Raw genomic sequence first — 27,181 nt, 5'->3', positions numbered from 1 at the left:
TTTGGAAGAAAGTTTTCACTGTTATCATTATGTACTCAGTAGTGTATGTAATACAGGTTAAAATGATTTCCCCCAAAATTTGCAATGCAAAGTAATGCACTTGAGTGAAAAGTTGTGGTTAGGATCAAAAGGAGAATATTTATGTTCCTTAAAAGCAATTCTTACCATTCCCGATCCAATATTGCTTCTCTTTGGCACAATCTCTATTTGCTTACGCTGAATGCATTTAGCACTTTTGTTGTTGTCATCAGTGTTTTGTTATTAAATGAATTATATCATGACCTATTTACAATGCAGTATAGTACACTGAAGTTCTCCTTAAAGGGAACATTAGTTAGGATGAGTAAATTCAAATTACTTGGTAAGTCCCTGCTCTATAGGAATTCTTTTTTTTTAATGAAAATTTAACGAAAACAATCAGTCTAGCAGAATTCTAGAAGTTGTGAGCTTTTGACAGCAGTATTGTAAAGTATGCTTAATGACACTCACATTAAAGTAGACTTAAAATGGCACCATATACTTAATTTTAAAATTTAGCACAGCAAGTGACACCATGCCTCTTACTGCAAGATATGACTATCAGCTTCTTTAAGTGCATTTTTAATAGCTCCTGTGAGGAGCGTTTCTGCAAGCAGAACATTTTATTGTTGCTAAATACCACTCACTCTGAAGTCTCTCTGTTGTTTAAAATGAAATTTTAATGAACAAGTCGAAACAAGTCATCAACACAGGGAACATCACACTCAGATCAAACACACCAAATGATAAGAACTGTGCATATGCATGGAAATAATATTTTCATTCATTAATTTCCTGCTGCTCATCCTGGCGAGGGTCAGAGGCACTGACAAAAACACAAACTCGCAGCCCAGCACTGCCCAGCACCCCGTGCAGACCTCACTGCCCTGTTTGGCCACACAGACCCGAATCTTTGATGTTCAGACATTTTCTTGTCTAGTGATGCTAAACTGGTGCATCATAAAAAAGTACATGAGGCTTCTAACTTTGCCTGGCACCTCTTGGACTTCTGGCTCGGGAGAAACAAGCTTTTTCAAGGGGAAGCTTTCCTCTTATACTACTGCGTGTTCATTCAGCCCTTGCTCACAACCCTTTCAGCATCCAGCTAAAGGTCCTGCACATCCTTCCCCACGGCAGGGGGGTTGGCAGGGGGCTGGCAGTGACACAGGAGGAAACCATCCCTTTTTCTGTCTGAAACTACAATTCTTGTCCAGCAAAACAATGACAACAGTGCAGAGAAATCTTTGATTATGCAAAATGGATGGACACATCACGCCTTTTTTTTTTTTTTGCAATAGGTTATAACCTCACCCGGAAAATTCCTCCCACCCCCAACCTTGGTTGTTTTCCCCCTTTCAAATGACATCGGTGACACTCCAGGCACATTTTACACATTAATAGCATGTCTCCCTCATCTTACAGACTCCATAGCTTTCCTCTTCCCCTTTTATTTTAGGGCAGCTTCCCCCTTTCCCTTCTCCCGTCTCAGGAAGAGCCCCGCTGGCTCGCTAGAAAATGAGTAAAGTGTTTTCTGCATGACCTCTATGTATTTTACTCCGTGGGAAGAGCAACGTGGAATGCACACTCAGCGGGGAGTGAGATTGGAGTCAGTTTGTCCTCGAGGCATTTCTGCCATAAAACACAGAACTATCCACAGTATTTCCACCCTCGGCTCTCCCCCCACCCCACCGACCCCTCCTCGCCGCTGCCGGCTGCACCTGGCTGCGCTCGGAAAGCCGCGGAGCAAAGCACAAACAACGGGTACCGAACAGCAACAGCTCCCTTTGTTTCCCATGCAAATCCTACCTCCGATAGTTGTCACATCTTCCTCCGAGGCGAAGCCTAATTATTATTAAACAGAGATCCAGCGGAATCCTCCGAACTGCCACCAGTTGTTAAGCGCTGTCATCGTTTCCTCCTGGTGCTTAAACCTTTTTTGACCATTAATGTCACAACCCCTGCTAACTCATCGCTTAGTACTCCCTGCTCAAAATGTCTGAAATAGTTTGGAAGGACAATAGGAATGACAGGCACACTAGACAGCCATGCTTGAAACTATTTTTCTCCAGCTGACTTAAGGCTGTTTCGTAGTGCTTTTAAGGCATGCACTCCGTAGGGTTTACTAACCTAGGCTAGACATGCCATTCCTGCTTTTATTCAGAACTGTAATGGGATGGCTGCCGGCGATGCAGCGATAGGTCTAACCCCATTCATCCCTCCGTAGTTTTTAAACCTTCCTGGGAGAGTAAATAGCTTCAGTCATCCTTAAACTTACTGAGGCTACTGTTTCTGCAGAGCAGGGTTTCACACATTGTTTTGAAACTAAAGAGAAAATCACTCCCGGGAACGGAAGGTGCCGTAGCTCTCCTGACTGATGCGAACGGCAAGACGAACAGGCAGCATCCGCCCCCGCCGCAAGCTGAGGCTGGCGCAGGAGTTGGTGGAAGTAGTGATTGAAAGCTCTTAAAACTCTATAAAGGCAGATGTGACACAAAGAGAACGAGGGGGATGTATGGACCGTGCTGTCCTTTGTATGTACAGAGTCACAGATGTACACTACTCTTCCCAGAAGGCAAAATACTGTTTGCAGATGGCAGGGTCTTGCAACCTAAATTTCTTATATAGTAAGCAGCACCTTGGATAATGATGGGCAGAAGAAGCAAGACCGATGTACAGTATTCAAAGTGTCTATGAAGTGGGGAAGAGGAGGGGCGAGACGATGCTACAGGACCCTGCTGTTTTCAGTAAAATTATGCACATCTCCAGACCCCAGGTCAGAGAGATTAGTGCTCTGCTGAGATTTTGGAGACTTTTTCTTCTTGGTTGTCAGCTAATAACCAGCCCGGGTCAAGATGCATCAGGGGTTGTTAACATCTGCTGTCAGTTCGGTGTTGCTGATCTCAGTGTGGTCCCTAGTGGACAAAAGTAAGAGCCACCAGCACAGATGTGTCTCTGCCAGCAGAATGGCACACATGGGCTGAAGAGGGGCAACCTGGTGCCAAGGCAGGCTGGGACACAGCAAGAGGGGAATTAGTACTTTTGCTGCTTGTTCAGCACCTGCCTAAGTTTTTGGTACCACCCAGTTCATAACCCTTGGCTCAAAATGAAAATACCACTCATAAAGACATCTCTGAAATGAATGACGTTTCAAGATATTAAGGAGTAAAGCAAATCACAGTGAAAACCCAGCTATGGCTCCCTAACACACTAGGAATGGAAAGGTTAAGATAGCAATAATGGCAGATCTGCATTAGATTTTTGAATAGTTGGGACCTGAGGGCACTGAGGGCTAGTTAGGGTGTGACCTTTCTCCTTGGAGAAGCTCTGGTTCAGATTTGTGTTGGTCCTTTGCACTGGAGGCTGTTACAGACTATGTGAAAGCTGCCCTTGCATGAGGGGAGGCTGCAAGAATATCCTGAACCAGCTGGTATGTTCTACCTGATTCTCAGGGGGAGAAGTAGCCAACTTAAACCCCTCTTTTTTTCCATGTCCCATCCTGCCACCGACACACCAGGTGTCCCCATTGCCTCCCAAACAGCACGTCAGTGTGTGTGCCCAGCAGGGGCGACAGGTCTCTCCTTCTGCCTTGCTCTTCATTGAAACTGTGAGTTAAAGCAAGCTTGTTGATGGTGCAAGTCAGCCATAGCTGCTGGTGGGGACATCTAGGGGTACCACGAGGGTGACATTTGCCCATGAACCAATACTGCTCCTACCAGAGCTGCCTTTGCACTCTCTGCTTCCCCTGCCCGTCCTTGCCATTTCACCCACTGTACTTACACAGTCAGTGTGTTGGGAGGGCTTAGGGCTCCAGTTTTGTTTCTCAGTTTACAGTGGGGTATTATGAGCACCTTAAGCTTCTCCCAGAACTGGTGAGAGCAAAGCGGATTTTGAATTTTGTGGGTGTGAAATCTCAGGATGGGCAATTACATGCTGACTGCTAACGTGGCTGCCAGAACAATACCTGCTTTCTGAATAATTTAAGGAATTTTTTCACTGTCACCTGTCTTGCATCTTTTGTGTGCACTACATTCACCTTAAGGCAGAAAAAGAAAACGGAAAAAAAAGAAAAGTTATTCTTGTCCTGAGCAATATACTTCTTTCTCACTGTGCTCTTGACTTGTAAGTGGGATGACACAACAGTTCAAGAGACATTTGATTCCTGTTGGGGATACCCAGGTCTAAGAGTCCTGACTTTGCTGATGATCTTTTGAGATCATCAGCACTGAACTGGACACAAGCATGTTCCATGACAGGTTAAAGCAGGTGATCATTGCCACCCATGCTCACAGTTCCTCAGTTATGTGTGCTGAATAAAAGGAGATTCATAAAAAATGGATTACTATCCCAGCTCCCCCTTCCCTTAGGGACCTCTCTGCCACAGTGATCTCAAAGACTTCAATTCTTTGCAGTAAGTTTAAGTCACTCACAATTGGTGGCCAACAGGTGATAGCTGTCAGTGAGAGCTTCGTAGTTGAACATTGGTGGAGATGTTCTTATATTGAATGATAATTGAAGGAGGGGTAAACTGTTCAAGGTGTGAGGTGTAGGCTAACAGGGAGTGACCAGAAAGATCTTGCAGGGGCTAGTTAGTTCAACATGGCTCAGTCTTAGGGAGATATTCCATGGTACTCCCCCTTTCCTCAGGGTCTTTCTAATCAGTGAACAGTAACAGCAGCTGCCATCAGTAATGGGACTCATGTACTGTGGCTCTACTGCTGTTGCATTTTTCCAGCACACCAATCTGCTGCTTGCTGGCAAGAAGTTACACAAAGTGATGGAGCTGTGATCTGATCGGGTATGGCAATTTTCTGTCTTTCTGGACTGTATGGATGTTAGGGGAGTAGGATTGCCCAGGGAAACAGAGGGCTCACATGTGCTTTCACTCTGCCCTCCATCAGGAAAATCCTATTGACTTCTGTAGGAGAGGAGATTGCTGCTCAACTGTGCAGTAGTGGACCCTCTGGGAGAAAACCCATTGCTTGCAGAAGAGTTACAACAATTTAAAATGCTTCTATTTGTTTCTGACCAATATTTGCTTAGGAGAAGGCCAAGGAGGATGAAGGACAGGAGGAATTCAGGAGATCTGTAGTTTGCATGCTGAGTGTAAGCCAAACAAAATAATAAACAGAGCAATAGTGCATAATTTCATTATGAGTCATCCTAATTATAACATGAATTTGAGAGACATGTAACTAGAAAGTGTAACTATCAGTTACAAATACAGATTTCTAATTGCAAAGGGAAGTGCACGATATAATTAAAGCTGCAGGTTGCACATACAATAACCTTTTCTTCTACCGTGGTCACAAATTCTCTAGGAACAGTATGAATATATTTTGAAGCTGCATACCTATCAGACAGCATTCCTTCTACCCACTTGCTGAGTCTTTTTGAAACAGCAGCAGGTAGTCTCACTAATCCATAGATACTTGGTGTGAATCGCGCATTAAAGAATTGCAGGAATGATCTGTTGATGGCTCTTCCATGCTGGGTCTCTATAAAGTGTCAGTGTTCAGTGACACTCTACAGTGTTAGCCTGGCAGAGCTACAAATGTGACGTGCAGGGCAGGTAACACATTGTGTTCAGTATATATAATCACAGTGTAAGTGAAAATCAGTCTAACGAGAAAAAGGATCCTTCGAAAAGGCCCAGATTCTGTCATACACATCTAGATACTCTCAGGTGTTGTAAAGCCTGGACTCAGAACCAAGTTTTGCAGAGGGCAGCTATTCCCTAAAAAGAAACCAGTGTGGGCGAAGATAAATTCCTAACAATTGTCTTGGCTACATGCATTAATGCCACCTCTGTCTTTTAAAAGAAAGAATTATCAAGAAAGACCATTAATGTCAGTCCCTATATTTACAGCTCTATCTGGTTTCCTTTCTTTTTCTTGTGGTAGAACAGGCAGCACCTGTGTGAATGCAGCCCTGTGTTTGGCCACAGTCTTGCAGTCTCCTTTGTGCTGAGAATCACAGGACACCCAAGTGTTCATTTCACTGAGTTATATCACACTGACTAGCTAATCGCTTCCACATGCTGCTTGATTGTCCCCCTTATATGCCAACTCTGCCTTTTTCTTGCACGGCTTTTTTTGAGCCACTTGCCTAGGAGAAAATAACTACATCTGGAGTGTTGTTAAATGACCCAGAAGTTGCTGCTTTGCAGACTGACAGTATTTGATGCAAATAGATGGCTTCTTGCTGTGAAAATCTCCTTGGCTGACAATCCATCGGGTACTTTTGACGATAGTTGTCTGAGTTAAAACACAGGCTCATCTTTGCATATTCACACTAACATTCTTACAGAACTGCTGGTATTAAAATCTTCCTGTGCAGTTTCAGCAGAGGCCTTTCTCCTCTCTATTTGTTCACCAGCTGCTGGTGCACATCGCTCCCTCTCTTTGCCTTCAGCTTTTGCCATCTGCCACCATTAAGTTGCCCAGGTGTCGGAAATCTTCTTGCTCTTCTCTGGTAAACATTATTCTGCCTTCTTCTTCACTAATTCAACCTCCATTTATATAGAGGCTGATAGATCAGGATAGCTGTTCTCCAAACATCTGCTGCATTTCATACTCTATGGGGGTGGATGGGGAACAGAGTATGTATACTTGCCGGCAAAAATAAAAGCTGGTTAACCCTTCCTTCACTTTCTTTTCCATCTTCAACAGCCTACTGTTTTCCTGCATTTCTAGATGTGCCAGTTAATTAATACTTGCCAGTTAGGATGTTACCCAGAGCAAATATATCCTAAAGCACAGCTAATTTTCAGAAACATCAAAGCTTCCACATTCTGCAACAGTGTCTAGTCATTGGGTATTGAGGAGCAGAAGAGATGGGGTGTATCTAAGACAGTTATCAGCAAAGACATCAGAATAAACCTTTTTTCCACATTAGACTGCTTATCCTGTTGCAAACAGGGGTCACACCACTGCCTTTGGTATGTTTTCTGCTGAGATACAGGTCAGGCATCCTATTGTAATTGCCTGCAGGGGAAATCCAAGCTCAAAGATCATCTTTCACGACAATGGGTAGTGTAAACTATTGAATTCTTTTGGGAAAGATGATGAAATTAAACGTGCCCAATCCTCTTCAGTAAATCACTGAAGATTGACTGTAGGTTTGAACAGCAACAAACCAGAATTCAACAAAACAGGCTGCTTACACAATGCTGCTTGCTGGGCCCAGGGAATGTTTACTGCTTAAAGGCTAGTAAAATATGTATCTAAGGATGCACACCCAGCTGCTGAGGCCAGTCTTCAGTGTGCGTGTTGAGTAATTCCAAGAGGATTTCACACTTCAGCAATTTTACTCTCCTCAGTCTGGGTCTCAGTACCAGTGCTTTCAGAGCCTGATTTTGTGTGCAACTCTTGGGCAGAGATGGTTTCCTGCTCTGAGCAGTTCTGCTGAGCAGCAATTGCTGCCTGCTGCTTTTCCATTTGTTAAGCAATGGATTACTGCTCAAACATTTGCAGGCCACATTGGTCTAAGCCCTGTGTGCAATTCTCCAGATTTACTCCTCTCCTGGAATGCCATGATCAGAGGTTGTTTCTCGCTTGTTCAATAATTTCCTGAAGCACTGCTCCAATCCGTGCCGCTGTGATTTCCTTGCATTGTGATGGATGATATTTTGTGCTATTCACTGTTCACAGAAACACCAAATTGGCCACTTAGATGCTCTCTGATTTTACACACAGTGCCTAGCTGTTTCTCCAACTCTTGATTGCTTTTTCTGTCCATGCTTTTCTATTCCTATGTTAATATTACTTATCCAGCAACTTTAGCAAGATATTGCTAGATAAGTCTTTTGCCTATTTTTCCACCCTTTACAAATAACTTGCTATGCAGAGCTCTCCTTTCTTCAGGATTCAAGTATCTCCTTTTATCTATTCTTTTATTCTTTACTCAGCTGCTGCTTTGCTTTGGTGGAATAGTCACTTCTCTGATGAAGCTCATGCTTCTATTTTTGTTCTCTCCCTTTTTGAAAGGTCCTTTGCATCAGTGAGATGCCTGTTGGGGTTTCTTTGATGATTTGGTGCTGTGTACTGAGCTCTACACTCCAGAAGTGAAAGATCAAGTTGTGGAGAGAGTGTGCAAAGGGGGAGGGAAGGGGACTTTGCCATGCCCCAGTGAGGGAGTTTCCAGTGAAGTAATAGCAGAAGCAGACAGGTAAAGAGGCAGCCCAGGAGTAGTACTGTGGAGAGGCTGTTCTCTAACACTGTTCCTCAGTTTCCCCATTTGTAAACTAAGAATAATCCCCTGCCCTTAAAAAGTCCTTTGTGAGCTTTGCCTGAGAACTGAAGCAAGATGACTGAAATTCAGCCCTCTTAAGCTGGTATTGTTGCTGTCTTGCTGATAAACTTTAAATTCAGAATAGCAAGGGCCTAAAACTGCCTAAGTAGCCTCCACACTGTACAGGGTGTTGTATGGTCACACAGATCTGCTGATGAAGGCACAATGCCTTGATGTCCCCTGACTCTTCTGTCTGAGGTCACCATGGACTCTCATGTGGGATGCTGTGGGTGATGCAGCCCTGCTTGAAGGGTGAAAGAGGATTTTGGTGGCAGCCTCACAGCAGCCAGGGAGCAGGAGGGACATTGCCTGGGCTGAGTTCAAAGCCCAACCTGTTTGCAGAAAATGTGTGCTGGCAGGGACAGGAGAAACCTCGCACGAGATGCCACTTTTTAATGTTATTGATCTGTATTCTGCAGCAGGTGCTCAGAGGGGTTCAGGCTGTGTGACTGCCCCTGGAGCTACCAATGCAGGATTTATGGTCGTGAACACCAAAAATTCACCAAGGCTCAAAATCTCAGCTTTCCTGTGTAAATCTGGACTGACCAGAGGGATTTGACTGTATTTACTGAAGTAGAGTTGTTTGGAATTTATGCCACTGAGGGCAACATTTGGTCCTAAACATACATCTTCAAATATATATAGGTTTTGTACAAAGTTATTTCTTCCCCACAGAAAAGGCTTACAGCCCCTGTATAAGCTGCCACCTCTTCCCCATCAGCACAGCAGCTGAGGACACAGAACGTGCTTATGAATAAATGACTCGGTGAAAAAATGGTATTTGGAAACCAAGCAGATGCTTTCCAAGAGAAAATAGGCAGAATGATAAAGCTTTGCTTTTAAGACAGGTTACAGGTATACTCCTTTGGCATAAACACACATTTTTTAATTGATAAAACAAATCTCCTTTTTCTATCCTCTCTGATGCATTTTTCAATTCTGCATATGCAAAAATACTAATGTATCATCAGAAGCTGAAGTTAAGAGGACTCCAGAGGAATTTAGCCAGTCAGTTATCTCTGGTTGTAATTACCTAACAGTATTTGTTTACATCTGTTTGAAATTACTTTATGCTCATTAGGGCTATTCAAGTAATGTTTCCTTATTTCTCCACTTTTTGGAGTTTTTAAAACTGAAAAAAAATGGAACAAGTTGTCCATACATACACCTGTAATCTGACCTTTTCTCTCCTCTGAGAAGTTTTGAGAAGATTCTTTAAATTTTCGTGTCTGTACTTGCTCTATTTTCAGACTCTTAGAGATAACCTTGACTTGAAATTGTGGACTTTAAGAGAGGCACAGAAGACACACTACAAGCTGCAGAGTTCATCCCTACTGGGATGAGGGGCCATATCCTCACTGCATGAGAATTTGTCCAACAATAACAAATGCCTGTTGCAGGGGCTCCCAGTTGGAGCTTCAGAGCACAGAAACCAGCTATGTTTTCATATTGCGAATAAAACAAACCTGGAAAAACAGTCCCAGAAAGTCTGTACTTGGGCAACTAATGTCCCAGCTCCAGTGTGACCCACAGGATGTTGCAGCACCAGGCTCTGGGGGTGCATTTTGGCCTCAGCTGCCTGTGCTCAAAGATAAAAGCACCCTGGTGTGCCTCAGAGACACACGCACAGGCGCATACACCGCAGCTCTAACCCTTGCCTCACTCATCTAATCCTCTCTCCTCCCACCCACAGGCACTGCAGGAAGGATGTATTTTCTTTGCTTTGGTTTCCATGCTTAGATTTCAAAGACCTCTTGGTGCAGTAAAGTAGTAAAAAACCCCAGTCCCCGGAAATGCAATGCCCTTTGGGGGAAGCATGACGGATCTGGTGGTGCAGGAACAACATCACCAGGGTCCCCTTTATCTCACACACCATGTCTATTTACCTTTTTTTTTTTCTGTCCCCAGAGTTGCTATTATTTTTTTGCACGGATGACTAAACCAACTCTCCCCCTTCTTGCCTTGCTGCTCACTGGCTCTTACTTGCCATCCTGGCTGGTGCTCCCAGCTGGATCATTAACCCCTATCAAGCTGTTGGGCTTGAGCAGGGCTCAGCCTCCAGAAGCAAGCTTCAATGTAATCCCTCAGGAAAGGAAAGGCCACTCCTTGGAGCGCCTGCCTGGCTCTTCAGACAGATTGTACCATTTGCAGAGTGCAGGTGAATAACTGCAATAGAATAACAGGCCCTCAGCTGTCTCCCTAATGCTGACAGCAGCAAATCCACCAAACAAGTCCCTCTCTGTCCCTCTTGGTCTGATACAGAACCTCTGCTCTGATCAGGTTTGATGTGATATGGGAGGGTCAGGAAGCTCATGTGAGCAGGGAGGTCTCTTAAGCTGTGAGGAGTGTGGAGGGCACCTGTCAAGCATGGCAGGTGCTACCTGGTATGGAATCCTGGTTTTCTCTGTCCTTGCAGGGGTGTGTGGGGCACCATATTGTGTAGGTCCTGCAAAGGAGCACTGGAAGGATGTTGGGGATATCAGGGATGGCCCTGGACCGTGAAGCACCCTGTAATGGGGATTTTCTTTTCCAGGCTTCCTTCTTGAGCCTGGCATAGCCTTTCCCACCAAAGAGGGCACTGTAACGTCCCCAGACTGTGGGGTGTGAGAGCATCAGTGCCCTGTGTCAGTGATGGGCACTTACCTTGCACACAGCCTACAGGGTTTAAAATATCTGGTGAAAGGCAGTTCCAAACAGGAGTTGGTGGTAGGTAGAGGGGGCCTGGTGGGCAGTGGTGTGGGTATATCCCCATGCAGGATGAGCAGCCAGCAGTGCCACTGCTGCTCCTCTTGTCTCTAAGAAAACTAAGGGGAAGCCAAGGCAGGGGCTGTGTTTGCGTATGAGGTCAGAGATGAGACACTTTGGTGCATTTGTCAAGGTAGGAGTTCAAGAGAGAGGAATCCAAATTACACCTATCAAAGGGGTAAAGAAATGGTGACATGATTCAGCTTTCAGCTCCACCTGTGTAAATACAGAGCAACTCCCCGGCAGTCAATTGAGTTACTCCTACCTGTGCCAGTGGGAACAAGCAGAATTTGGCAGGGCCAAATGCAGGAGAACATGAAGGACCATTGATCTGGAGCCAGCTAGGAACCCAGTGTTACTACACTGATTGCAAATGATGTCTCTCCCACACACCTGAATGAGGAATACAGATCTGAGTCCAAAAGCTGAAGACGTGCTTTTTCTTTTCTCTCTTTTGCAAAGAAAACAATCATGTGCATTAATTACTTTGGCCAGCTCAGTCCTTTCAGGGTTCTTTTCCAGGGACTGCTTTATTGTTTCAAGAGCAATACAGCCACTGAACAAAAAGACATTGTCTGCCCAGAGTTATTCATGTGTTTTATTTTAGTAGCCTCTCAATGTTTCAGCGACTTGAATATTCCTTGAAATATCTGAGATGCTGTGAAGAAATTTCATGCCATTAATTTTTAATATAGCCATTTTTAACAAAATAGAGGACCAAGATTCTGCATTTATGTATTTGGTATGATATATGATATATTCTCTACTGTATAACTAGTACTGTCTGCTATAATTCCTTTCTCCAGATGTACAAACTCATTTTACTTCAAAAACAGCAATCCTGATATAGGATTTTTCTCCAGAGATCTTTTGTCCATTAAATAATAACACTCAATAATATTTGAGTATGATGGGAGAACCATCTAAATATAAGTATGAGCTCAGTTACTGTCAAGCAATATAGTTTTACAAAGGAAGTCTTAAACTGTCTTGAAGCTCTTCTGATTTCAGTGGTTTGATGGGAATATAAATGAGAAGGAAATTTCCCCATTTGCTGACATCTGATTTCTGAATTGGATTAATTATAACAAGAGCTCTTTCCTTGCATAATCAGATTTGCTAAAATTTCCTTATTTGGTTCATAAAACTGTTTTGTGAAACAGAGGAAATTAAGTGGCGTTTTCTTTGGCACTAAGTTCAAATTTGTGTGAACTTTCACCTAGACTCTGGTAACCTATTAGAGCCTGTCTTTGATAATAATCATGTTTGAATTTCATTACTTTCTCTTCTAATTTCAGTCACTGACCATTTTATTTTTTGTAATAGCAGTAGGAGATCAATTGCCCATGCAAAGCTGTTTGAGATGGTCCTAGAACAAGTGAAATGCCCTAATTTTTCTTAATTTTCATTAAATCACCATCTTTATTGTTGGGGTATAGTATAAACAGTTAGTAAAATGCCATATTGCAGACTTGTACAGTATGGCTTGGAGATCTGTCTCAGTAGCCACTGAAACAGTCCCAGTGCTCCTATATCTCACCATGGATACTAAAACTGGGGAGCTGGGAATGCAGAGCCCTGGGGAATAGTAACATTACAAAAATGAGGAGGTGCATGAAAGGTTTGAGGGAGAAAAGTCAAAAAGCTGCCCTGGCTGAGGCAAGACCAAGTTGGTCCTTGGTGTGTAGGATGAAAGATGAAGGGATGAGGGAAAACAGGGAGACAAAAGATGTTACTATGGATAACTTGATAACATAAATTTAACACACAGGGGTCTATCAGATCCCCCAAACCAGGACCTTTTCCATGACTAACCAAAGGATATAGAAATGCTTAAAAATTTGATCCCCAGCCAGAAGGCGGTGAACATCTAATTGCCCGTTAGCTGCACCATCCAGAAGCCTTTGGATCAAACCCAAACAAAACACATGTAATATTCACAATTTTATTTTTATTTCTAATCACCTACTTCTATACTCTTTAAAATTCTCTGACCTTTTTTAGGGAACAGATTCCCTAATTGCCTTGGGAAGAGATAGAGCATTTTGTTTCCACTGGTTATGGGAAAATCCAGGTATTACATTATTTTTCTGGAACTTGGTCTGTTTGACTCCTAAACTCCTGAGTATGTACTTTGATGCTGTAAAAGCCTGATTTCCAGCCACTTTTGAAGTAAAGAATGCAAAAAAGTCCAAACAAAAAGAAAAAAGTAGGAAAGCAGGTAATAGAGGTTAGGTGCTATTCTGCTGTGGCTTTGCTGGAGCCAGTTTGTAGGGAATCTGGCTCCAGATGGGGCACTGTTACTGTCATCCCTTTGTGTAGTAGTTGCTTAGTATATTTTTGAAGGAAAAATAGGATCTGCGTGACTAAAAGCTGATTTGTCTGACCTCAATGTTATACAAAGCTTTAGGAAGGAAAAGGACTTCTTTTTGAAGGAAAGGATGCAATAAAGCTTTACCAAAGGAATGTTGTGTCAGATGCATTTGATGATTTTATTTGATAAGATAATTGATTTTCTTGACAAAAGCAGTGCAGTAGATTTAATCTCTCTGGACTTCTACAGGGTATTTGACATAGTGGCAAGATTAGTCAAACTGGAGAAAACAAGGATTAGTGGAATTGTGCAGGAAATGTCTGGAGAGCTAGGGAGAGTACATATTTGGGAAAGTTTGGGGTGTAGTGGTGACCCTGTAGTTCCTTTAGGACTGGTGGAGAAGCTTGGTTGCATTTATAATTCTAACATTCCTGGCACAAAAAGAACATTTTTTTAACATTTAGCATTTTTGGCTGAGATGAAATCAGGCTGGATTAGCACAACAGTGGGGGTTCAGAAAACTGTATTAAAAAATGGTATAGCCTTAAGGGCTGCAGCAGGAGAGATGGAAGTGTGAATAGGGGTAATCATATGAAGGGCAAGGCTAGACACTGAGGGAATCCTGCCATGCACTATTCTTGTAAAATGGGGCTTATCTTTTAGAAACAATAGAGAAGAAAGTGAAGTTAGATGTTCTGGGGTGCCTCAAGGGACTTTTTGAACCAGTGATGATGCTTCAGATGTCCAGTGTGAACATCACTGATCCAGGTCCTGATGAGATCCTTCTTGGAACACTAGACAGGCAGTCCTGACACACAAGCTCAGAAAAAGTCTGCTAAAACAGGAACAGCTGCAGAGAAGGGCAGCAAATGCAGCATTTCTTTGGCTTTGAGAGATGTCATTGCTGTCTACAAATGCAGTGGGAAGAAGAGCTAACACTGGAGGGTGAGAATAGCTATTTCAACACAAAACCAGCATTGGAACAAGAACAAATAGGTATAAATGGGTCATGGATAAACTCAGGCTGGAAATTCTGAGCAGATTTCCAGCCAAGAAGAGGTGGAGGCAAAGGCAAACTAGTTTTAACATAACAGCTTCACTGCTGAATGGAAGGGATCTTATGAAATGGTGGCCTATGACCGCAGAGGGTTGGTCTCAGTGATGCAGAACCCTCTCCCTGCCCTCTGTTTCTCTGCTCCTGTCAGGGGATCTCTAGTTTTGCAGTGTTTCTGTGAGATCCTGCCCCCTGAAAGGCAGTGGCTGAGGAGGACTCAAAGAGGTGACTTTGCACCAGTCAGGAGCACAGAAAATGTCTGCTGAAGGCCAGCTCTGGGAGACCATGTCTGAATATCACTGGTGTGCTCATTTGTGGGTGTCAGCATCTTTATGGCCCCTGGAAGCAGCCTTCTCCGAGCTGGGCACTCCAGCCAGGCAGGACAGAGCTTGGCAGGCACAGCAGAGCAGCTGCTCTCTTGTTCCCACCCCACAGGGAAAAGAGTCAGGCTCTCTTGCAACCGGGAGAGTCATGACCTGCAACTGAAACTTTTATCTAAATCCTGAAAATAGAACTGGTCTGATCCTCAACTCCCAGCAAACAGCAGCAGCAGGAGGAGGAGCAGGCAGGCATCAGCTCAGCATCGGCAGTTCTTCTCCCCTTGTCTCTCAGGCTCTCAGTAGATAACCTCCAGCTCTTGCTGCTTCTGCCACCTTCACCTGGGGAGCAGCAGTGAGCCCAGCCTTGTCCCTCTGAGGGCTATGGCATCCACAGGCACAGCCTGTGCTGCTGCAGGCAGGGCTGTCTCTGCTGCAGTGCTGCTCACAGTCCAGTGCTCGCAGGACTCGCAGTCGCAGCCCACTGCAGAGAGTCAGCAGCTCATTTTACCCCCAGCCTAATTGCACTGAAACCTGCAGGGCTGTGCTTAGCCCAGTTCTGGCCTCCCACTAATTGTACCACCAAGGCACAGGGGTGCAAGTGGCAGGTCAGGGCTGTGCTGATTCACAACATATCATGAGCCTGGCTTGGCACTTTGACTGGGCTTACTCATGTCTGCTGGAAAATACCATAGCTATGGGCCACAGTGATGCTTCTCAGCAGGTACTGGGATTAGAGCAGAATGACACCATTCTTATGGAGCACTGTAATGTTTTCCTTCTACTGGCACGAAGTCTTTAGTTTGTGTAAGGCAGGCTAGATGGGAAACAGCATGGCTGAGATGTCATGTCACCCATGAAAGTACCTCTTGGCACACTTTCTTAGGAGTGATTGAAGCAGCGAGGATGCCAGTCAACCAGTTGTTCTTATCTGAGGAAACATCTCCTCAATTACCCCTTTCTGAGGGGAAGTGGAGGGGCAGCACTGACCTCTTTTCTCTTGTGAGCAGTGACAGGACCAGAGGTAATGGCATGAAGCTGTGCAAGGAGGTTTAGGCTGGATACCAGAAAAAGATTCTTCACCCAGAGGGGCGTTGAGCACTGCAACAGGCTCCCCAGGGAAGTGGTCATGGCCCCAAGCCTGCCAGAGTTCAAGAAGCGTTTGGACAATACTCTCAGTCATACGGTGGGATTCTTGGGGTTGTCCTGTGTAAGACCAGAAGTTGGACTTCAAAGTGATCCTTCTGAGTCCCTTCTACCTCAGGATATCCTATGATTCTATATTCTAACTCATCCTGCAACTAATCCTGCCTTCTGAGCATGAAGTTACTTGCAAAGTCCATAAATTTACTATGATAATCAAGACAGGATGCAAAGGGGACTCTCTGTTCCTACAAGTATCTGAACGTTTCTGTTTATAAAGTTCAGGCCATGAAGAGTTACTGCACTGTGTCCAGGTGGTGTTCAAAACAGAAGAAGAATTGTGTGTGTGTGAATGTCCAGATTCTATATCCTATATACTTTGAGAAGTACTTAGGACTTGAGAAGAGAAGTATTAATGTTTGCTCCTGGGAAGGTTCTCAGTGACACAGGGTTAAAGATAGGAAAATAAACCTGTATCTCTAATCATTGTAGAGAAGAGAGAATCCCAAAGACAAACAGCCCAGACCAAACCTCCCTTCCTTTTGGTGCTGTGTGACACCTAATAGAGTTTCTGCAGCAGAGAGATCTTCACTGTAGTCCTTTGTAGCTGGCACTGATATGTCTACAGCTTCTCCTTTTTTTCTGGAGGAATTCAAAAGACTGTGTCAAATAAAGAGCACAAATCTTGTCTTTGACAAAAATAGCAAAGAGAAGAATTAAAAAGACCCAGAGGACAGAAAATTAGTATTTAAAAGAAAGAAAAAGAAAAAAGAGAGATACAGCCTAATTTTTCAGTTTGACTGAGTTTTGCCTTGCATTTTCTAATATTTTCTATATGAATGCCAGCAGTTCTTGGATTTAGAGGTCCACTGCTGGGTCTGCTACCAATATGCCAAGTGCAGACACCTTGGGGCAGCTCCTGCACCTCCAGGGTTATGGAAGGAAGAGACTTGCCCTCCTGGAACTACCTGAGATTTTCTTCCAACTATGAACTTCTCTACAGAAAGGAAACACTGTTCAAAATTCCTCATTAATGAAATTGTTATGGATCTTGTGAATACCATTTGGAATTACTTGGGTGATGAAGGATTCACTGCCGTCTTTTGTCAGTGACATGCAGATACTTTTCCCCAACTTACTCCCGAGGAGAATGCAGCTAAAAAGTCTCTGTGGTTGCCGAATGTGCTGTTAACTTCTTAGGCATGACTTTATTTCCTTCTGTTTCGGTTTACTCATTTGTAAAGCACGTATTTTTCCTAATGCTGAAGGAATTTGTAAAACCAGGTGGTGTCCATGGAATACTCTGAGTTCCCTGATTCCATTGGAGTGGATGGAGTGCTGCTGCTCAAACCCAAGGTCATGCTGACCTTGATTGCTGGACATGACTAAGCCACCCTTTTTTTTCTTGCTGCTAAAATAGATGCACTGAAAACAGTTCACTCACTTCTGTCATTTTGGTAGATTCCCTTTCACTCTGAGCGTTTTCTTCAAGTCAAATGGTCAAATTCTAAAAGGTTTCTGTCCATCCAGTAGATGCCTCAGAGTGAGAGGAAGCCAGCAAAGATATCATCACAGCAGACATAAGCTGCCCCAACTCAGCTATTACAGGAGACTTTTCCCCATCACCTCATCTGAGTACTAAACAGCTGAGAAGTAATTATGCCTAATGTTCCCTGATCTCTTCCCTCTTTGCACATGGCAGGCTATTCTGTTCCCAAAACACTTGCCTCATGTTCATGGCATTTGGCCTGTAGCAGGGAGGTTGGGTCCAGCCCCAGAATGTCTAAAACATTTTCTCCTAATAGATGGCTCACCATAAGCTGGAAATGCGTCACACACCAGCCAGTTATTTCCACATCATAAACTCCTAATGCTTCTTTAGACTGATGGGGTTTTGTATTTGCTAAGACCTGGAAATATGCCAAATATTCTTCCATGCATGACGCTTCTTTTATTTTAGTCACTGCTGAGTTAATCGTTGGGTATTTCTGGTGCTTGAAAGCCCCTCCATTTGGTCCTGGGTATTAGCTCAAAGCACCGAGCTGCTCCGTATAGCAGGGACAGAAAACATTTGTGCTGAGATGTGACCTCCCACCCTGGCCATGGGTTTTGCATTGCAGGCATTCCCAGGACTTCAGGGAATTATTGGGGCTGGGACCTGAGCTGTCCTGACATCTAAGTTCCCACTCAATGAACTCCTAAATGTTTTTTTAGAGCTCTGCATGCCACCAATCCTATTCCTGTACTTCTCTGCTTTTTTCTCCTTCCATCAATCTTACCCACTAAAATCCCAGTAGAGAAGCCTGACTGGGAAGTTCATCTTATCCCTGTTTGCTGGAAAGAGAGGAATTTGGGAGGGCAGCGAGAATAAGTACAAATTTTCAGTGGTGGCTTGACTTCTGTGCTCAGATCTCTGGCGATCCTGTTGAGATGCAATCAGCTGTTGATCCCAACAACCAAAAGGCAATTCCATTCCATTAATCACTCTGCTGGCTGGTTTCTAATGGTCTTATCAACATACTTTCCCATCTGCAAACTGTCCCATCTTTGAAGTGCTCACCTCTCCCTTTAATTTGTTCTTTTAGGGCAAGGCTCTGGTAACTGCAGACTTTCCTCTTTTCCCCACTGACTCCAAGTCTGCTGTGTTTTCCAGATTCTCCAGCTACTCAATGCTAGTTAAGACTGGGCCAACTTGTCAGTGATAAACCCTTCCTTTTTTTTTCCTCTTAGAGACTTGTGTGTACAAAGCTTCAGGCATAAAAATTGCTTCAGTCTTGAAGCTTGGCAGACACACCTCAGCACAGCAGCAAATACCTTTACCAGGTTAAAAACAGTGATAATACTTTTGACCATTTTTTTCAGTACCGAGAGTGTAAAAATAATAGTCTGTGTGATGGAGGAGTGTATGAGCTTATTTAACTAGAATAGGTTTGATTTAGCAGAAGGATTTTGAGGGATTCATCCTCAATACAGCCTATTGCAGTGCTTTAAATCCCTCCTCTTTCTTCTTTTGAGGTTAATGCAGTTTGTTCACACAATGATGAGAGTTCTGTAACTTGACACTTTGTTCTCCAAATGCACCCAGGAACCGAGGAGTTAATTATACCCACAAACCTACTTGTATATGCACGTGCATGCAAATACACACAGGCAGTGTATGCATGGATTGTTTTCTCTTTGCCCTTTCTGAAAGCTCTGACCTTGAACCAACTCTTCTGTAGCTACAGAACTGCTCTTTCAGAGCTCTGCAGAGCTGTTCTCCACAAACAAAAGCTTTACCTCCTCAACTGCATGGCACAAAGTACCTGTGAGCCACTGTTCATGAATCCTGGCTTCACAGGCTGACAGCAGACCTCACCACATGCAGTGAATCCTCCAAATGTCAGCTCCCCTAGGGACAGCAATAATAGTAATGCTTTTCACTTCTACCACACTTCTCATCACAGGACAGCAAAGCATTTCATCAGCACTGGGCCCTGACTGCAGGCTTAGAATAACTTCACAAAAGAGGGGGGTCCTGGCATCCTCTATTCTAGAAGCATAAAAAAAGTTTTGACTTGAGTGCAGACCTCAACAGAACCACCCTTGTACAGCTGTGGCCTGTTTGCACTGAGCTGTAGGACTAGAGATCTGGACTTGGCTAGCCACAAAAACAGGATGTCATCCTAGGAAGGAAGGAAGAAGGGGCAAGGCAGTTAGAGCATGAAATCCTGCCTTTACTGAATCCAGACTATGTGAATTAACCAAGTCCATCTAAAAGTGTTTTCAAATCACAGCAAACTGCCATAAATAATAGTAAACATAAGTGCCTACAAGATCCCCTCTGTATCATCAGCATACCTCCTGATACAGAATCTTACAGCCATCCCTACTTACACAATTGTATAGAGGTGGACAAAATCTCACACTTCAAGATATATGAAACATCCAAACATTTCGTGATGCCTAGAATATAGTTTAGACAATGCAGTAAGTTTATTCTGAGTCATAATGCACAACAATTAATGACAAGGGCACAGTTCTTGCCCAAATCCCTATAAGCACAAAACAAAAGCCTTCCTGTTATAAACACAGAATCATACCATATTGCTTAATTCCACTCCAAAACACTTCAGATCCCCAATCCCACTGGAGAGCTTTATATTTATCAAAAATCCAATAGATGAAACCAAAAAGGCATGGCAGAACCTAGCCTGTCCAAATTAAAGCCTCTGAGATTCTCTGTAAATCCACTGCAGAACATAAAAATCATTAATTTATCTCCCAGCTTCACAACCTCCTGACAACTCAGTATCCAAATGTGTTATTAGCGGCCATTCCTTTGCAGTTGGTAGCAGCCAAAAGGGAATTGGGAGGGAAAGGGCTTGTGGTTACCAGCATAGACCAGGGCATCACGGGAGCTGCACTTTGCCACAGGTTTGCTGTTTCTTCTGGGTCAAGTTTTCCTTAACCTTTTTATGCCGAATCTCCCTCTCTGTCCTGGATAACAACTGCTGATTTACTTCACAAGGGCTTTGTGAAGCTCCATTTGTCAGTGCCTGTGATGTGTGATTTATTGTCAAAGACATAAACAATCGCATCCTGAAGATGCTGAACACATCACCTGCATTTTGATTTCTGCCAAAACCTTTTTCTCACTCAGGACAAACCCTTTCTCCTTTGCTAACATAATAGTATTTTATTCAATTACGGTTAAATTTAAACAAGCCAATATGCATGTTTGGGGCCGTGAAGCGAGCTCCCAATTACAGAATTTCTGAATCGGGGGACGCTCAAGGGAAAGCCACTGGATTTGTAATGCAGTGGTGACAAAAAAGCATTGCTAGTTTTGAGGACTCTTTGCAAGATGCTTACAACTGGTGGTCCTGTCAGCATCTTCAGCAAGGTGTTACTCATGTCTGAAGGACAGCTTTTAGGGTGAGAAAACGCCCTGCACAGAAGCTTAAAGAGCAGCAGAATAAACATATGTGAAGAAAAAGCTGAACAGAGCCCAGATAAAGTACATCTGTCTCTGTTAATGCCACATGGGGTAAATGTATCTGAGAAAAGGAACATAAAAAGAAGTATATTTTCTATAAATCTTGGTAAAAATATTGACTTGGTTTTCATATTTTTTCTTCCGGGGATTCTGGTCTACCAGGCTCCCTTGTTCCTGTTACAAAACCTGATGACAAACTAGGCAGTGGCTAGATTTAACATCCTGACTGACCTTATCTAAGTGACCTTGCACCAAAACAGCACAGTGTGCTGCCAAACTTTCCAATTCTCTTCAGTATCTGAAGTCTCAGGAGGTCCATTTCCTAAATAATTCTGCATCTGTTGACCTTATCACACCACCCAGCAGCAAAACTGCCAGGCAGGCGATGGGAGCACTTTAGCACACTTGGAAATGGGGGAGCTCTGGGTGCAAAGATCTTCTCTGAAAATGCAGAAGCACTGGGGTTATGGTTGAAGGGGGTGTTGTAAATTACAGAGAACAACAAGGTCTCTGTAACTAAAATACCTTTATCTTACAAAATCAGCCAAGAAGTAGTATTGCCCCACTCTGAAGACTGAACATGGTTTGAATGATATGAAGTGTTGTGCTTTTATAGATGCATGGTTTCAGTTTGGGGAGAACTCTTCTCAACACAAAAATAAACTAGAGAAAGTTAGAAATGTATCTTGTGACTCTCCAGAAGTTTTATGTTATTTCACTTGTTATGCAAGCCAAAAATGGGTTTAACACAAAATGGCATTGAGTTTTCAATCATTAATGGCACAATCATCTAAAATACATAATCTGTTGCAGTGTTTGTAAACACATGCAATTAAAGTAGAATAAGATTCAATTATAATGGATTATGTATGCATAATAATGCAGATCATGCAATTCTTATTAGTTGGGCTGTACCCTGAGCTCGGTTCAGGAGGAAATTATATTGAAATGCTAGATAATGAAGAGGAAATTTTAATGAGAAGACAGGGTTGAGAAAATATTACTCAAAGCAAGAGGAGTGAGAGCGTCCGGAGGCAGAATACAAATGACAGTAATACAAAGTCATTTGACTGTGTCTCCAGCTTCATGCAAAGATTAGAGGTTCACACTTGACAGCTGCCAGGAACGAGGTAGGCACACTTCGCCCCACTGGTTGCCACCGTTCAGGGAGCAGGTCTGTGCTTCCTCTCCAGATAAGCTCCCTACAAGCTTTGCTCATTTTAGGAGTTTCACGTGGTGCAAGAGGCAGAAGAATTTAGCTCTTGGTTCTACAAGTGTCTACCTTCTCCCAGGCTGCTACTTTTTGGGTGGGGGCAAATAGTACTCCCAGAATTGTTTAATTTATTTCCAGTTTTTTTCCTCTGATAATATCAGCTTATATCCAAGGTAAATATTATGCAGCTATCCAATCTTTCCCTTTGTTCAATCGTTCATGGAAGGTGTTTTACTTCCCCTGAATTGCTTTAATTAACTATCACTAGGAGTGGGGGAGGGCCAAAGTACATCTTCTAACACACGGAAAATTACTCCTAAAGAGAGCGTAGGTGATACAGAACACATAAGAGCTGATCTCAGCTAAAACATGCAGACCTTGTCTCGTTCTGGAAAGAGATATCTCACATTCTACTTTACAAAACCAGTTATAATGGGTACATGTGTATAACAATGCAGACTGTGCTGCACTGATTAGTACACGGCTTTGACTTGACTTAATCAATATTTGAGAGGTGAGAGCAATACAGCATGTGAAGTAAAACAAAATAAATGAGAAACCCGGGATGCTGTGTTGCATTAGCCATGCAATCATTCGGTGGCTGAAATAGTGAAGGATACCTTATATTGACTTGGACAAGGCATTAAGGATATCTACACTGAGCTTGATGCTGTTGGCACAGAGCATAAAGGTGCACTTCTGCAGAGTGATAACAAATGACAGTAAGTGTAGGAGATTAAGCTGGAAATTTTACATGGAGGAGAAAACTGCTGTGTGTGTCTGGTCCCACAGTATCACCAAGTGTAAAATCTCTCAGATAATCAAGGGAAAAAATGTCCAGGGACCAGAATCCAAATTCTTAATTCTGAACAAATGCTCACCAGAGGAAATTTGAAATTATGTGAAGGAAATTATACTGTCACCACAGCCCATGGTGAGCAATAGTCTCATACATATTCATACATTCATTACTGTCCTGTCACCCCAGTGAGGCATCTGTGCCAGTCCCAAGAGAGCAGTGAGCAGCACTGTGATCTCCTGGCTCTCTGGGGGGGACTGGGTGATCACCCTCCATTGCACATCTTCTGGCTTCTTCTTCACTTTAACTTCAAGTTTTGCAAACTATGAGGCTTCCCTTGTCAGGAGTTGTTTCTGGATATTTAGTGTGTTCCCTTTCTCATTTCTGGTTCCTCATACTTCCTGTTACACCCTACCGTGCTACTTAAATCTTCCCCGTCTTTGGCATTTATAACTTTCAGCACTAGATTGTAATATCTCTCTGTAGCCATTTTTCTGAGTAAGTGTATTACAAACTCAGTTCTTCCAGTACTGATTTAGCTCCTTTAATCTTCCTTTATAAATGAATCTCTCCATCCCCTTGATAATTTTTGTTGCTCTTCTCTGAACTCACTATAATTTTTCAATATCTCCTTGCTAATGAGTTTCCCAGAACGGAACACAGTGTTCCAGGTGCAGAAACAGTAGAGCAGCACAAAGATGGTCTGAACTTGTGCTGCCCAGACTGCAGGTTTGAACTTGCACTGCCCTTTTCCTGCCATATCTCATTGCTAGCTTGGTTCTTACTTGTGCCCATGAGTTTAAAGGGAGCAGATGGAATTCACCTACTGTTCTGTTCCAGATACTTAGCAGGCAAATTCTAAAATTTCAGGGTTTTTTAGCAGGTATTGCACAACTGCATGCTCTCATCTGCCCTGAAGACCACAGTCTGAACTCCAAGCACTGTCACCCATGTGGGAGTCAAACCCTGTCCCATGTCACGAACTTAGAAAGTGTACAATTGGATGTGCAATTCAAGACCTTCCATTTAGGAAGAATGCTGGGCTAAAAGTGGATTTTCTTAAGCCTTCAGGCTCACAAGATTCACATCTGCAGAAGCAGACATGCAAAATTATGAACCCAAACCTCCCTTCCTCCTACCAAAGAAAACTGATGATCCAGTTTGTTCCAGCAAACAGGAAAACCAGTCACAGTCTCCTGCTCTGTAACTAACTCTGAATTCATTTTATAGCATTCTGACCCAGCTGCTTTACTCTCTGGATCTGTTTGCCTCTTTTGTGGAGGATTTAATTCCTCCTAATTTAATCTCATCTTCATGTCTTATTAAAATGTCGCTTCCTTCACCATTTCTAGATGAACAGTGAAAATATTAAATATAAATTATAAAGAGTAAGCTTTGTGGTTCTTCTGCAGTCTCCTCATCTTCAACTCCATGCTTTACCACTCAATGTCTATCTCTCTTTATAGCCTTCCAGCCTGTTTTCAATTAAGAAGACAGTGTTCATCTTCAAGCTGATTTAAATTAATTTTTCTAGAAAGATTTCATGAGGCACAGTATCAAATGCACTGCTCAAATGCAAATATAGTAGAGCTCCAGCATTCCCTTCATCCTTTAATTTTGTGTTTCTATCAGAAAAGCAATCAAGTTTGTCTGGTGAGATTTATTCTTGCTGGAGGCTTCATGCTTCTGGAAAGAACTCTGAGGCACCAAACGCCCATGCCCAGAGTTGTCTCTGAGGTAGTTTGATGTGTCAAAACCTCTAAAAGAGAGGTTTTTGGGGGGCTGAATTATGTTAACCCTACACTGTGGGCTCAGATAGTTGGCACTTCTGTCATTATTGTACCAATGGAAGCCCAGACAGAGCTGTGGTTTCTGTCCCAAAGTGTTGGGATCTTTTACAGCAACCTGGGGCACAATTTCCCTCCTGAAGGGCTGCAGCCAGGGCTTGTGGTCCCTCCACCCGCTGAAAGCTCAGCAACAGCTCTTCTGTTGTGGCAAGGTCACCCAAGATACCCCAGAAAGCCATGTGCTGGTACATCTGCCTCAGCACCATCTGCAAAGTATCCTGCTCCCTGCCAGTATCATTCCCAGGCTCTCTCTATGGTGGCATTGTGCCTGGCCAGGATGGGGACCTCCTGCCTGGAGTCTCACCACAGGTTTGGCAACAAGCTGCTGGCAGCAGTGGCCATTGCCATGAGGGACTCAGCCACCCAGGGACCACTGCAGGGACCTTTTGACAGGCCAGGCTGTGCCACTGGCCTTTGTACTCCTCACCTTCACCACATTCTAAAGCAATGCTGATTAGGTTAGAAAGGGTATAAGGTAGATATTCATAAAAAAGTGTTTTGGGATAATATTGCTCATTTTGAGTGTCTGTATACACTTTTCTTTAGTCAGCTCTTAGTCTGCTGATCACAAACTAGGGGAAATAATCACATGCAGCATGGAATTTTCACCACTTCTCCCAATAACCTGGGCTCATCTGTATCAGCTGATTTACGTATAGGCTCATTTTCCTTGAAGTATTTTCTCACATGCTATTAAGAAAAGATATTTTATTGGCTTTTCCTAATTTCTGAATTGTTCACGTTTCTTTTATCGGTCTCATTAAAGATAGATTCTAGTCATTATTATTTTCATGCTCACCTTTGTTTACTAATTAATGAGCATATCTCCTGTCTAGGTTTTTTTGCTTGTCTTCCACCTATACTCATATAATAAGTGTCTTTCATATTCCCTTTAAATCCTTTGACAGCATTAATTCACTATGATTTCTTTTTTTATCCTTATCATTCCCTGCTGAGCTTTAAATGAATCTGTATTCTTGTTTGATTCCCTTCCCACCATTTCCTATTTCAGTACAGGATTTTAACCTCACATCTTTGAGCAGTCCCTTGTGAGGTGACTGTAACTGTGGCAGATAACAAACTTTTTGCACACATCTTATTAGCCATGCAGACTGTGCATCCCTGATTGCCACAGAGATTGGAGGGGTCAAATCTGGAGATGGTCCCTTGTGAATTATGGGCACAGGGCCTGGGTCAGGACAGGGACCTCTTTCATTGGGTCCTGCTGAGCTGAGTGTCCTCCCATGAGCCAGGCAAGCTGAAGGTGGGCTCCCACCTCAAAACGCCAGGCATTAACTCCCCAGAGCAGGCAGCAGTACTAGCAAATTCATCAGGGTCCTTCAAAGGATCCCTGGAATACACTCAATGCATGTGCTCTGGAAAAGCAATAAACCTCTCTCTGTCAATAATTACTTCCTTAAATAATTAGTAATTATTTGTATAGTACCATGAAGATGTTAAGTGCTCTATAAGTGCATGCATTATTTTGGCATTTAGAGATCCTTTCAGTCTCTGCTGGTAGTGCCTGGTTCTCAGCATTAATGAGTTATGTGACATTGCTTAGGGGTAGATGTGTCCAGCAGAAAGGATTAGTTGCTATCTCTCCCCACACTCTATTAAAAAGAACCCAAAAACGAACTTGCTGTTTGCCGGGAAAGGGAATATCTATCTTCACCACTCCCTTAGGGCAGCAGAAATCCTCATCCTGGGCCCCTGGTCAAGCCGAAAAGGTGCTGTCCTGGGGGTGGGGAGCAGAGCGGAGCTAGTCTGACCCATTCCAAGTTCCAGCTGCAAACCCTTCCCTCACTCAGTTATGTTTTGGTGGGGTGAGGGGAAAAGGCAAATTCCCTTCTTCAGGCAATGTAAACCATTACATTTTTTGCTGTCAACACTGAAGTGATAATTTTGAAAATAAACAATTTTGGTTTTTTAAGAGTCACTGCGGCTCCAGCAGGGACACTGATGAAGTTATTCTCAAAGCCAGGCTACCAACATATTAAGTAGCCTCTTTGTGTGATTTATCTAAGGCAAGTGGAAGTGGTGTCTGTGTTGGTGCTGTTTATACTGTTCCTACAAACTTACTTAAAGCTCCTGGCTAATTCATTATTCTGGGAGCCTAATGTAAGGCAGCAGGTACTACAGTTCCCCTGCAGAGTCTATTTTCAATATTAATTATCTTGCTGTGCGTTAAGTAGTTTTTGTTTTTGCGTTAAAAGGTTTATGAAAATTAGATTATTAAAATGATAAAAACTAATTTTCTCAAGTATAGCCACTCTGCAGCAGTCAAGTCAAAAGAGAAAAATATGTGCACTTAGCTGTCTTGGAAAAATGGCACCATAACTAAATTATCATATGGGGAGGAAGGGAACAGAGGGAAAGGCTGCTTTATCACAAATGTTGTTGCTGTCCTGCTGGCCACACGCTTGTGCTTGTGTTGATGGGTCTGCTGCTCATTTTCATTTCC

At 43.2% G+C, this 27,181-nt stretch overlaps 1 protein-coding gene across 3 annotated transcripts in view; it reads right to left on the bottom strand.

Moving 5' to 3' along the window:
- Positions 1-27,181, bottom strand: part of LOC103758213 (calcium-activated potassium channel subunit beta-2) — a 142,992-nt gene that overhangs the window by 96,286 nt on the left and 19,525 nt on the right. The window contains exon 1 of one of the 3 annotated variants that reach the window (XM_008924444.2): positions 1,825-2,386. The exons of the other annotated variants lie outside the window; for them this stretch is intronic. The gene's annotated coding sequence lies outside the window, so the exon portion shown is untranslated. Of the gene's footprint in view, positions 1-1,824; positions 2,387-27,181 lie in introns of those variants that run through there. 3 annotated transcript variants of the gene reach the window in all.

The sequence above is a fragment of the Manacus vitellinus genome, unplaced genomic scaffold, assembly GCF_001715985.3.
Source record: "Manacus vitellinus isolate BGI_N305 unplaced genomic scaffold, ASM171598v3 scaffold_29_pilon, whole genome shotgun sequence".
Taxonomy (NCBI): Eukaryota; Metazoa; Chordata; class Aves; order Passeriformes; family Pipridae; genus Manacus; species Manacus vitellinus.
Note: the sequence above shows the minus strand (reverse complement) of the source record. Positions and strands in the feature narration are given on the sequence as shown.